Source organism: Leopardus geoffroyi, chromosome B3 (assembly GCF_018350155.1).
Source record: "Leopardus geoffroyi isolate Oge1 chromosome B3, O.geoffroyi_Oge1_pat1.0, whole genome shotgun sequence".
Lineage (NCBI taxonomy): Eukaryota > Metazoa > Chordata > Mammalia > Carnivora > Felidae > Leopardus > Leopardus geoffroyi.
Window position 1 is genome coordinate 80,794,073 of NC_059337.1, and position 12,652 is coordinate 80,806,724.

General features: G+C 36.8%; 1 long non-coding RNA gene across 1 annotated transcript in view; it reads right to left on the reverse strand.

Annotated features, from left to right (window-relative positions):
- LOC123583505 overlaps window positions 1–10,897 on the reverse strand; it is a 101,694-nt gene extending 90,797 nt beyond the window's left edge. Inside the window, exon 1 of the long non-coding RNA XR_006704914.1 lies at window positions 10,781–10,897. This is a non-coding gene — a long non-coding RNA (uncharacterized LOC123583505). The remainder of the gene's footprint in view (window positions 1–10,780) is intronic.
- Between the last annotated feature and the right edge of the window lie 1,755 nt (window positions 10,898–12,652).

Genomic DNA, 12,652 nt, shown 5'->3' on the forward strand with positions numbered 1-12,652 from the left:
AATAAAGACAGTCTCTTCAGCAAATGGTGCTGGGAAAACTGAACAACGACATGCAGAAAAATGAACCTTGATCACTTTCTTACACCATACACAAAAATAAACTCAAAATGGATGAAAAACCTAAATGTAAGACAGGAAGCCATCAAAATTCTCAAGGAGAAAGTAGGCAAAAACCTCTCTGACCTCAGCCACAGCAACTTTTTACTCAACAAGTCTCCAGAGCAAGAGAAACAAAAGCAAAAATGAACCACTGGGACCTCATCAAAATAAATAGCTTCTGCACAGTAAAGGAAACAATCAGCAAAACTAAAGGCACCCAACGGAATGGAAGAAGATATTTGCAAATGACATATCAGATTAAGGATTAGTATCCAAAATGTATAAAGAACTTATCAAACCCAACACCCCCCCCAAAAAAAAAACAAATAATCCAGTGAAGAAATGGGCAAAAGACATGAATAGACACTTCTCCAAAGAAGACATCCAGATGGTCGACAGACACATGAAAAAATGCTCAACATCACTCATCATCAGGGAAATACAAATCAAAACCACAATGAGATACCACCTCACACCCGTCAGAATGGCTAACATTAACAACTCAGGCAACAACAGATGTTGGCAAGGATGCGGATAAAGAGGATCTCTTTTGCATGGCTGGTGGGAATGCAAACTGGTGCAGCCATTCTGGAAAATAGTAGGGAGGTTCCTCAAAAAATTAAAAATAAAACTACCCTACGACCCACTACCAGTAGTAATTGCACTACTAGGTATTTATCCAAGGGATACAGGTGTGCTGTTTCTAAGGGGCACATGCACCCCAATGTTTATAGTAGCACTATCAACAATTGACAAAGTATGGAAAGAGCCCAATGTCCATTGATGGATAAATGGATAAAGAAGATGGGGTATATACATACAATGGAGTATTACTCTGCAATCAGAAAGAATGAAATCTTGCCATTTGCAACTATGTAGATGGAACTAGAGGTATTATGCTAAGCAAAATAGTCAGAGAAAGATAAATATCATATGACTTCACTCATATGAGGACTTTAAGATACAAAACAGATGAACCTAAGAGAAGGGAAGCAAAAAAATATAAAAACAAGGAGGGGGACAAAACAGAAGAGACTCTTAAATATAGACAACAAACAGGTGTTGTGGGAGGGGGATGGGCTAAATTGGTAAGGGGCATTAAGGAATCTACTCCTGAAATCATTGTTGCACTATATGCTAACTAACTTGGATGTAATTTAAAAATAAATAAATTTAAAATAAATAAACTAGAACATTTATAACAAAAAAAAAAGAATACCCATTTAGCTTTTATCCAGATTTACCTATTTTTGACCTTTTCCCTCATTTCTTTTGTTATTTGTGCATGTTCTCTCTCCCCATATATCCATAATTTTTCTGAGGCATTTGAGAGTAAGTTATATACATCATGATACTTTATCCATAAGTACTTTGGTATGTATTAGCTAGGAACAGGAATATTCTCTTCTGTAACCACAATATAATGATCAACATCATAAATTTACATTGATGCAATGTACCATCCATAATTCAATTTTGTTAGCTGACCTAATAACCCTTTATAGCGACTCTTCTTCCAGTGAAGGTTTTCTCTAGTATGGGACCCAGTCTGGGGTCAGTGGTTGCACTTAGTTACCATGTCCCTCAGTTTCTTTTCTTTTTTTTCCTCAATTTCTTTCAATGTAGAATGCTTTTACAGTATGTGCTAAATCAACATTTTTTAACAAATGGAAAAATATTGACTGAATGAATAATTGTTCCTTTGGCAACCTATTGCACTACGAATCCTGTCATGGAGTTTTTTAATATCAACTTCAATACCATCTTCTGTATAGAAAAATCCCTAAAACATACTAGAGGCTACCAACTCTGGGCAGGAGCACATTTAAAAACTAAAGTTTCCTTGGCTTTTCTTCATTGCATTTCTGTTTAGTTTTCAGAGAAGAAAATTGTATAATCAATGTATAGCAATTTCACAGACCTTCAGAGTTAGAAAGATTCCTCCCCGGAAGCACAGGGCAAACGTCTCCATGGGCTCAGCAAGTCGAGTAAAAGTGAAGCATGGTGTTTTGGTGTAAATCCCAATGTTATGAGCTGCCTTGCCAGAAAGCTGCTGATATCAGGAGGGCCTCACATGGCTGAACCACAGCTCCCTCCTCACTGTTACCATGAATAAGGTCCCCTAGCCAAACAACCCTCCTTATCACAGTGACCAGGTTACACTTCCTGCTTATCCCCGAGGAAAAAATTTCCTGCCAGCATGTAAAATGATTCAAACAAGACAGCCACATCTTTATGTGAGAACCAGGGGTCACCTCATCCTTTGGTACTATAAAGCCTGCCGCCTGAAGCCTCGCTTGTTCACCCTGCTCCTGAGTGTAACACTCATGTCGCCCTGGGCTATGAGTACATGTGATTAATAAACTGCTATTCGTCTCAGCTGTCCAGTGTCAGGTGTTCAGCTATCGCTATAGCTCTAGGATACGAATCCTTCCTCACTAATAAGGTGACCAGAGGGCAATTAGGACAGGTATGGACCTGGTACAGAAACATAGCTACCGCAGCAAAAAAGTGTAACAACACCTAGCCTTAGTCCTTCCTGCTAGGAACTGCTGGGGACACAGAGGACCAGACACGACTTGCCCCAACTTAAGTAGGCAGCTGCTATTCGGCACCAGTTTCTTGTTGACGGGCAGAAATGAGGACATAAAATCACCAAATTTTCCAGTTTTCGCAAGACACCGGAAGCCTGGATTTTATGTGCAAATCTCCCACTTCTTAAAGGTCTTTCTTTCATTCTTTCAGCTCAGACAAAACCCATCTGGAGTGGTTTTTGTGAGGTGCCAGTTTGTAACCTCTGTCCTGGAACTTAGTACTCTGATCCCAATACTTACATAACATTCTGCCCTTATGCCTTTTAATATCATTCATTTTCCTGCGAACACATCCTACTAACATTGCTGAATCAAAGAAGGTTTACCATACCTTTAAAATTAAAAATTGTAAAGTTAAAAATTCAAAATTCAAAATTGTAGCCATATTTGTTTATAATTCCCTACTGTATATATTAAGGCATTCTGTTATTTCCCAGCAATGATTAACCGCACTGAATTTTATTCTGGCCACATTTCACTCCCCTTTAATTTCTAGGTCCATGCTGGATTCTAATAATATCCTTTCAGGTACTTCCTAACAACATTCAGCTTGCAGTGTTCTCTCCTTATATCATTCCAAACATTAATAAAAATAGCAAAGGTCGTAGCTTAAAAATAAGACCTTTAAAACACCTGTTGTTATGTTCCTCCCAGATTGACATGACACAAATAATAACATTCTTAATTACTTCCAGGAAATATAATAGAGCATTTTTCCCCCAGGATGTCACTTTTCAAATACTGGTAAACAGTAGTTTCAGAAGAGGTAATAGTATTACTATGGGGACAAACAACACTACTCTTTAACCATGCCACAACATTTTAATAGCCTTGATGAGTTTAAAAGTGTATTTAAAAGCAAGACTTTTAGGGGTACCCAAGTGACCCAGTTGGTTAAGCCTCTGACTTGATTTCAGCTCAGGTCATGATCTCACAGTTTCGTGAGATCAAGCCCTGCATCAGGCTCTGCGCTGACCACTTGGAGACCTGATGCAAATATTCCTTCTCTCTCTGCCCTTCCACCACTCGCACTCTCTCTGTCTCTCTCAAAATCAATAAACTTTAAACGAAACACTTCTGGGGTGCCTAGGTGGCTCAGTTTGCTGAGCATCCAACTCTTGATTTAGGCTCAGGTCATGATCTCACAGTTTTGAGGGTTTTCAGCCCCGCATTGGGCTCTGTGCACTGACGCATGGAGCCTGCTTAGGATTCTCCCTCTCCCCCTCTCTCTCTTCCCCTTTCCTGCTCATGTTCTCCCTGTGTCTCTCAAAGTCAATAAATTTAAAAACTTAAAAAAAAAAACACGTTTAAAGTGTATTCATTCATGTATGTATTCATTAAACAAACTTTACTGAGCACCTATGATGTGCTGCTCACTATTTGAGACACTAGGAATACATTAGTGAACAAAATGGAATAAAACTCCCACTCTCATTAAGTTCATATTCCATAATATTAGGCAGAATAAAAAAGCAACTATATCTGTTGATTATAGCTAGGTAAAAATAGGTAAACTGAGGACAAAATCAGAAGAGACTATGTAAAAATTAAAATAGTAGGTGCTTATGTTAGGGAAGTTGCAGACTGCTTCTTTTCTATTCAATGTAAAACCCATGAGCTTGTAATGAACAAAAAAATAAATACAAAACTCCTTGCAAAATTTGCTAATCTACCAATTCATTAATCTGGAAATTCATTAATAAATAGAATGATCATTGTCATAGGCCATTCAACATACCATGTAACAAAATACCATAGACTGGATAGCTATAAACAGAATACTTTACTTCTCATACTTCTGGAGGCTAGAAGACCAATGAGGGATACAAACCATCAACAAAATGAAAAAGCAATCCACTGAATGAGAGAAGATATTTGCAAATCATATCTCCAATAAGCAGTTAATATCCAAAATATATAAAGAACTTATACAACTTGACACACACAAAAAAAACCTCCATAAATAATCCAATTAAAAAATGAGCAGAGGACCTGAATAGACCTTTTTTTTCCAAAGAAGACATACAGATGGCCAACAGACACATGAAAAGATGCTCAACATCACTAATTATCAGGGAAATGCAAATCTAAACCACAATAAGATATCACCTTACACCCGTCTGAATGGCTAAAACCAAAAATACAAGAAATAACAAGTGTTGGTGAAGATGTAGAGAAAAAAGAACCCTCATGCACTCTTGGTGAGAATGTAAATTGGTACAGCCACTGTGGAAAACAGTATGAAGGCTCCTAAAAAAATTAAAAATACAAATATCATTCAATTGAGTACTTCCACCTGTTAAGTATTTACCCAAAGAAAACAAAAACACTAATTCAAAAGATATATGCACCCCTATTTTATTGCAGCATTATTTACAATAGCCATGATAGGGAAGCAACCCAAGTGTCCATCAACAGGTGAATGGATAAAGAAGAAGTGGTATATATATACAATGAAATGTTACTCAGACATAAAAGAGAATGAGATCTTGCCAATTTGTGACAGCATGGATGGGCCTAGAAGGTATAATGCTAAGTGAAATAAGTCAGACAGAGAAAGAAAAATACTTATGATTTCACTTATATGTGGAATCTAAAAAATAAAACAAACAAACAAAAAGCAAAAACAGACCCATAAATACAGAGAACAAACTGATGGTTGCCAGAGGGGAGAGGAGTGGGAGAATGGGCAAAATAAGTGAAGGGGAGGGAGAGATGGGGTCTCCAGTTATGGAGTGAATAAGACATGGGGTTAAAAGGTACAGCACAGGGAATATAGTCAATGGTATTGTAATAGGCTGTGTGGTGACAGATGGTAGCTACACTTGTGGTGAGCAGAGCATAACATGTCAACTTATTGAATCATTATGTTGTACACTTGAAACTAATATAACATTGTGTGTTAACTATGTTTCAGTTAAAAAAAAGTAACAGATGGGAGTCAAAGGACATCATTTAAGATTGACAAACCAGCCAGTAAAAAGTAAGAAAAAGATAAGTGCACTCTTACTTTTTTTGATATGAAATTTATTGTCAAATTGGTTTCCATACAACACCCAGTGCTCATCCCAAAAGGTGCCCTCCTCAATACCCATCACCCACCCTCCCCTCCCTCCCACCCCCCATCAACCCTCAGTTTGTTCTCAGTTTTTAAGAGTCTCTTATGTTTGACTCTCTCCCTCTCTAACCTCTTTTTTTTTCTTCCCGTCCCCCATGGACTTCTGTTAAGTTTCTCAGGATCCACATAAGAGTGAAAACATATGGTATCTGTCTTTCTCTGTATGACTTATTTCACTTAGCATAACACTTTCCAGTTCCATCCACGTTGCTACAAAAGGCCATATTTCATTCTTTCTCATTGCCACGTAGTATTCCATTGTGTATATAAACCACAATTTCTTTATCCATTCATCAGTTGATGGACATTTAGGCTCTTTCCATAATTTCCTCAAAAAATCAAAAATAGATCTACCCTATGACCTAGCAATAGCACTGCTAGGAATTTACCCAAGGGATGCAGGAGTGCTGATGCATAGGGGCACCTGTACCCCAATGTTTATAGCAGCACTTTCAACAATAAGTGCACTCAAAGACACAAATACAAAGATAACCACAAGAAAAACAATACAAATCTTCCTAAATACCAACATTTTAAAATTTTAAAGCAAAGAATACACACTACACAGAGAAACATAGTAAGTATAATTACATCCAGTAATTATAAGATAATGTGACAAAGTTGAGATGAAAGGTATAGATTATGAGATACAGATAGCAATAATAATATATCATAGATAGATAGCAGTATCAATAACTCCTATCAATAAGTGTTAATGGACTTAGCTTTCCCATGAAAAGAAAAAGAATTGGCTCAGAAATCTAATCAGCTCTATACCATATACAAAAGATAGTTCTAAAACATGGTCATTTTTAAAAGGCTAAATAAAATAAAGGAATAGTCAAAAGTATATTAGGCAAATGGAAACCATAATAAAGCAAGGTTGCCATCTTGGTATCAGTCAGAGTAACATTCAGACTAAAAGGCATTAAATAAGACAAAGGATGATACTTTATGATGTTAAAAGCCACAACTCATAAGGAAGATATAACTTGTACCAAATAAGTCAGTGACCACCTATATGAAGTAGACGCTACAAGAGGCAGAGTAAGAAATAGATAGACCCTCAATAGGACACTTTAATGCCCCACTCTCAGTACAGCCAGGTCTAGCCAATGAAAAATAAGAAGGGACATAGAACATCTAAACAACATAATCCATGAGGTCAACCATATGTATATTTCTTGGAATACTATACCCTAATAATAGAGAATATACTTCCTCCTTCAAAATAGGTGGAACATCCACAAATATTAATTATGTTTTAGGTCACAAAGAAAACATTGAGTGCCATAAAACAGAAATACTACAGACAACACTGTTGCATCACAATGCAATAAAACTAGAAATTTTAAAATGTAATCATAAAGTAGAAAGCCACTTCTGGAAACTAAAAAGTCTTCTATTATACAAATCTTGGGTAAAATAAGAAATGGACATAAGTTACACAATCTCTGAAAACGTATGATGATGAAAACACTGCAGAACAAAGTATATGGGTATGTTTAAAGCAATGATCAAGGAGAATTCATAGCCTTTCTTGGAGGCTGAAAATAATGGTTATATAAGTTATATTTACCTCCTAATCCCTAGAACCTAATACTGCCTGTACGGCAAAAGAGGAAATTTAATTACGGATCTTGAGAGAAGGAGTTTATCCTGGATTATCCAAAGGGGTCCAAATAACATCACATGTATGCTTATGAGAGAGCAGCATAAAGAGACAGACAGACACAGAAAAGATGATGTGAAGACAGAGGCAGAGATTGGAGTATGTAACCAACCACAAGCCAAGGAGTGTCAGCAGTCACTGGAAACTGGAAGAGGCAAGGAATGGATTCTCCCCTAGAGCCTCATGGGGGGGGGGGGGGGGTTACAGCTTTGCCTACATCTTGGTTTGGGGCTTCTGGCATTTAAAACTGTGACAGAGTAAATTTCTTTTTTTTTTTTTTAACGTTTATTTACTTTTTTTTTTTTAACGTTTATTTATTTTTGAGACAGAGAGAGACAGAGCATGAACGGGGGAGGGGCAGAGAGAGAGGGAGACACAGAATCTGAAACAGGCTCCAGGCTCTGAACTGTCACCACAAGCACAGAGCCTGACGCGGGGCTCGAACTCATGGACAGCGAGATCATGACCTGAGCCGAAGTCGGCCGCTTAACCGACTGAGCCACCCAGGCGCCCCCGTTTATTTACTTTTGAGACAGAGAGAGACAGAGCATGAACAGGGGAGGGTCAGAGAGAGAGAGAGGGAGACACAGAATCTGAAACAGGCTCCAGGCTCTGAGCTGTCAGCACAGAGCCCGACGCGGGGCTCGAACTCACGAGCTGTGAGATCATGACCTGAGCCGAAGTCGGACGCTTAACCGACTGAGCCACCCAGGCGCCCCTGACAGAGTAAATTTCTGTTTGAACTACTAACACTGTTGGTAATTTATTACAACAGCCCTAGGAAGTTAATACAGCCTTAAAGACCATTATTAGTAAAAATTTTTAAGTAAAAATAAATGAATTAATTCCCAATTCAAAAAGCTAGAAGAAGACTAATAAAGCACATCCAAAATAAAGGAAATAGTGGAAATAAAAGCAGAAATCAGCGAGATGGCAAACAGAAAAATAATAGATCAAATTGTTGTCAAAGATCCTGGTTCTTTTTTTTTTTTTTTAAGCAACAAACCAGACAAACCACTAGGTAGTTCAAACAAGACAAAAAGGAAGAGAGAAAAAATATATAAAATAATGTGTAACAAGGAATAATAACTATTAACAAAGAGGAAATTTGAAAATCATGAAAGACAATTTCGCACACCTCTAAATAAATAAACTTTATAACCTAGATGACATGGAAGATGTCTTAGGACAGTAGCGTTTAACAAAATTTACCCCAGTAAAGATTAGGAGCTTAAATAGATCAATTTACATAAAGGAAAAACATCCTGAAAAACTTACCAAAAGAACCATGTCCAGATGGTTTAAGAGAAGAATGCTCCCAAACATTTAGAGACCAGATAGTACCATTGCTACCTAAATTTTTTCAGAGAATAAAAACTAAAGAAAAACTACGCCCAACAAACAAATTCCAGGACCAGATGGCTTCACAGACAAATTCTACCAAACATTTTAAGAAGAGTTAAAACCTATTCTTCTTAAACTGTTCCAAAAAAATAGTAGAAGGAAAATTTCCAAATTCATTCTATGAGGCCAGTATCACCCTGATACCAACACCAGATAAAGACACTACAAAAAAAGAGAACTACAGACCAGTATCTCTGATGAACAGAGATGCAAAAATCCTCAACAAAATACTAGCAAACTGATCCAACAATACATTAAAATTTTTTTTAGTGTTTATTTTGAGACATAGAAAGAGAGAAAGTGCTAGTAGGGGAGCGGCAGAGAGACTGGGAGAGAGAGAAAGAATCCCAAGCAGGCTCCACACTGCCAGCACAGAGCCAGATGCAAGGCTCTAACCCACAAACCAATTGGATAATGACCTGAGCCAAAATCAAGAGTCAGACATTTAACCGACTGAGCCACCCAAGCACCCCCTGATCCAACAATACATTTAAAAATCATTCACCACGATCAAGCGGGATTTATTCCTCGGTTGCAAAGGTGGTTCAATATTCACAAACCAATCAATGTGATATATCACATCAATAAGAGAGAGGATAAAAACCATATGATCATTTCAATAGATGCAGAAAAAGCATTTGATCAAATACAACATTCATTCATGATAAAAGCCTTCAACAAAGTAGGTTTTGAGGGAACATATCTCAACATGATAAAGGCCATATATGAGAAACCACAGCAAACATCATACTCAAGGGGGGGGGGGGTGGAATTGAGAGCTTTACCCCTAAAGTCAGGAATAAGACAACTTTTATTCAACCACTTTTATTCAACATAGTACCAGAAGTCCTCACCACAACAGTCAGAGAAAAAAAGAAATAAAAGGCAACCAAATCAGTAAGGAAGAAGTAAAACTTTCACTCTTTGTAGATGACATGATACTATATACAGAAAGTCTGAAAGACTCCACTATTTGCAATGACATGGATGGAGCTAGAGAATATAATGCTAAGTGAAATAAGTCAAAGAAAGACAAATACCACTATTCCCCAAATATTTGGAATTTTAGAAACAAAACAAAGAAGCAAAGGAAAAGAGAGAGACAAACCAAGAAACAGAGCGATGTTGAAACAGGTGATGGGGATTAAGGAGGGCACTTGTGATGAGCACCAGGTGATGTATGGAAGTGCTGAATCACTGTTTTTAACACCTGAAACTAATATAACACTGAATGCTAACTATATTGGAAGTAAAATAAAAATAAATAAAATCACCCAGAATAGCAAAAAATAAAATAAAATAAAATAAAGGAAAACTTTCTAATTAAATGTATGAAGCAAATTTAACATTAATATCTAATATCACTTATAAGTATACATGTCAAATTTCCTAAATAAAATATTATTGTACAGACTGTAATATCACATTAAGAAAATAACACACCAGGGGCACCTGGGTGGCTCAGTTGGTTGGGCATCTGACTTCGGCTCAGATCATGATCTCACAGTTCGTGAGTTCAAGCCCCACATCAGGCTCTGTGCTGACAGCGTGGAGCCTGCTTCCGATTCTGTGTCTCCCTCTCTCTCTGCCCCTCTCCTGCTCATGCTCTTTCTCTCTCTCTCTCAAAAATAAGTAAACGTAAAAAAAAAAAAAAAAAAAAGAAAATAACACACCACAGTCAAGAGAATTTGCACCAGAATTAATTGCAAGGATATTTCAATATTAGGAAATCTATTAATATTGTTCACTATTATAATAGCTCTATGGAGAAAAATCATATGATTTTTCCATTATAAATGCTGAAAAGAATTTCAAGAAAAATTAACACCCATTCTAAATCAAAACTCTCATGAAAATAGTATTAGAAGTACAGTTCCTTAGCATGTTATATACCTTAATGCTAAAGCCAGCATCTTCTTAATGAAGAAACAAGGCAAAAATGCCCACCATCTCGACTACTATTTAACATTGTGCTGGAGATGTTAGTCACAGCAATTAAAACTCCTCCTCACCCTGAAAAAAAAAAAAAAAAAGAGAGAGAGAAGTTAAGAATTGGAAAATAAGGAAGAAAAACTATTATTATTTGCAGATGACATGCTAATATAAGTGGAAAACCTTAAAGAACCATTGATAAAAATAACTTAAAATATTCCAACAAGATAGCCTTATATAAAATTAGTATGCAAAATCAATGGCTTTCATATACACAAATTCTCAATGAAATTGATATAATGAAAGATATAATGGAAGAAAAAAATCTCATTTAGAATAACAACCCAAAAAACTACTTTAAAATATACCTAATATGAAGTATTTGCAACCTAAGGGAGGAAAATTAAAAGTACTCTTAAAAAGCACAAATGTAGGGGCGCCTGGGTGGCTCAGTTGTTTAAGCGTCTAACTCTTGATTTCAGCTCAGGTCATGATCTCAAGGTTCATCAGATCCCAGAGCTTGGGATTCTCTCTCTCTTTCTCCCTCTCTATCTGTGCTCTCTCCTCCACTCACGTTCTCTCTCAAAAATAAATAAATAAATATTAAAAAGAAAGAAAGAAAAACAAACATAAAGTTATACACATGGAAAGACATTTCATGTTCTTGGTTAGAGTATTTCAACATCATTAAGATGTCACCTCTCCCTACATAATATATAAATTTAATGGGATCCTTATTTTAAAAATGTAAAAACACCAACAAGCCTTTCTTTTCTGGAACTAGACAAGTTGACACTAAAATTCACAAGGAAAGATAAACTCGCAAAAAGTAAAATACTGAAAAAGGCAAGATTATGAGAGAGGATTCACTTGTATATTAAAATAGACAGATTAATGGAGTAGGATAAAGTCCAGAAATAGATTTAATGACACATAGAAATCTAGTATATAATAAAAGTCACATATTAAATCACTGGGGCAAAGATGGACTTTTCAGTAAATACTGTTGGTAGGACTGAATAACCACTGGGAAAAAGATAAAATTAGTTCCACTCCTCACACCATACACAAGAATAAGTTCCTAATGAACCAGAGATACAATACAAAACAGTAAACTATACTAAAGGTACTAAATAAAATACAGGTGAATTCCTCCAAAGCTGAGTGTAGAAAAACACTTTCTAACCATACTCAAAATCTGAGGGCAGTAAAAGAAAAGAACACAATTTTTGACCAAGGAAAAGTTTTAAACTAGTGCATGACAGGGGTGCCTGGGTGGCTCGGTCGGTTAAACGTCCAACTTCTGCCCAGGTCATGATCTCATGGTCCTTGAGTTCGAGCCCTGTGTCGGGCTCTGTGCTGATAGCCCTGAGCCCGGAGCTTGCTTCAGATTCTGTGTCTCCCTCTCTCTCTGCCCCTCCCATGCTTGTGCTCTGTCTCTATCTCTTAAAAATAAGTAAATGTTAAACAAAATTAAAAAAAAAAAACTATTGCATGACAAAAACATAAGTCACAAGACAAATAATTAATAGGGAAAATTTTTTGCAATATATATTTTATATAAAGGGTTAATATAGGAGGAACTTTTAAAAAAATTTTAATGTTTTTTTTTTATTTTTTTTAACGTTTATTTATTTTTGAGACAGAGAGAGACAGAGCATGAACGGGGGAGGGTCAGAGAGAGAGGGAGACACAGAATCCGAAACAGGCTCCAGGCTCTGATCAGTCAGCACAGAGCCCGATGCGGGGCTCGAACTCACAGACAGTGAGATCGTGACCTGAGCCGAAGTCGGACGCTTAACCGACTGAGCCACCCAGGCGCCCCTTAATGTT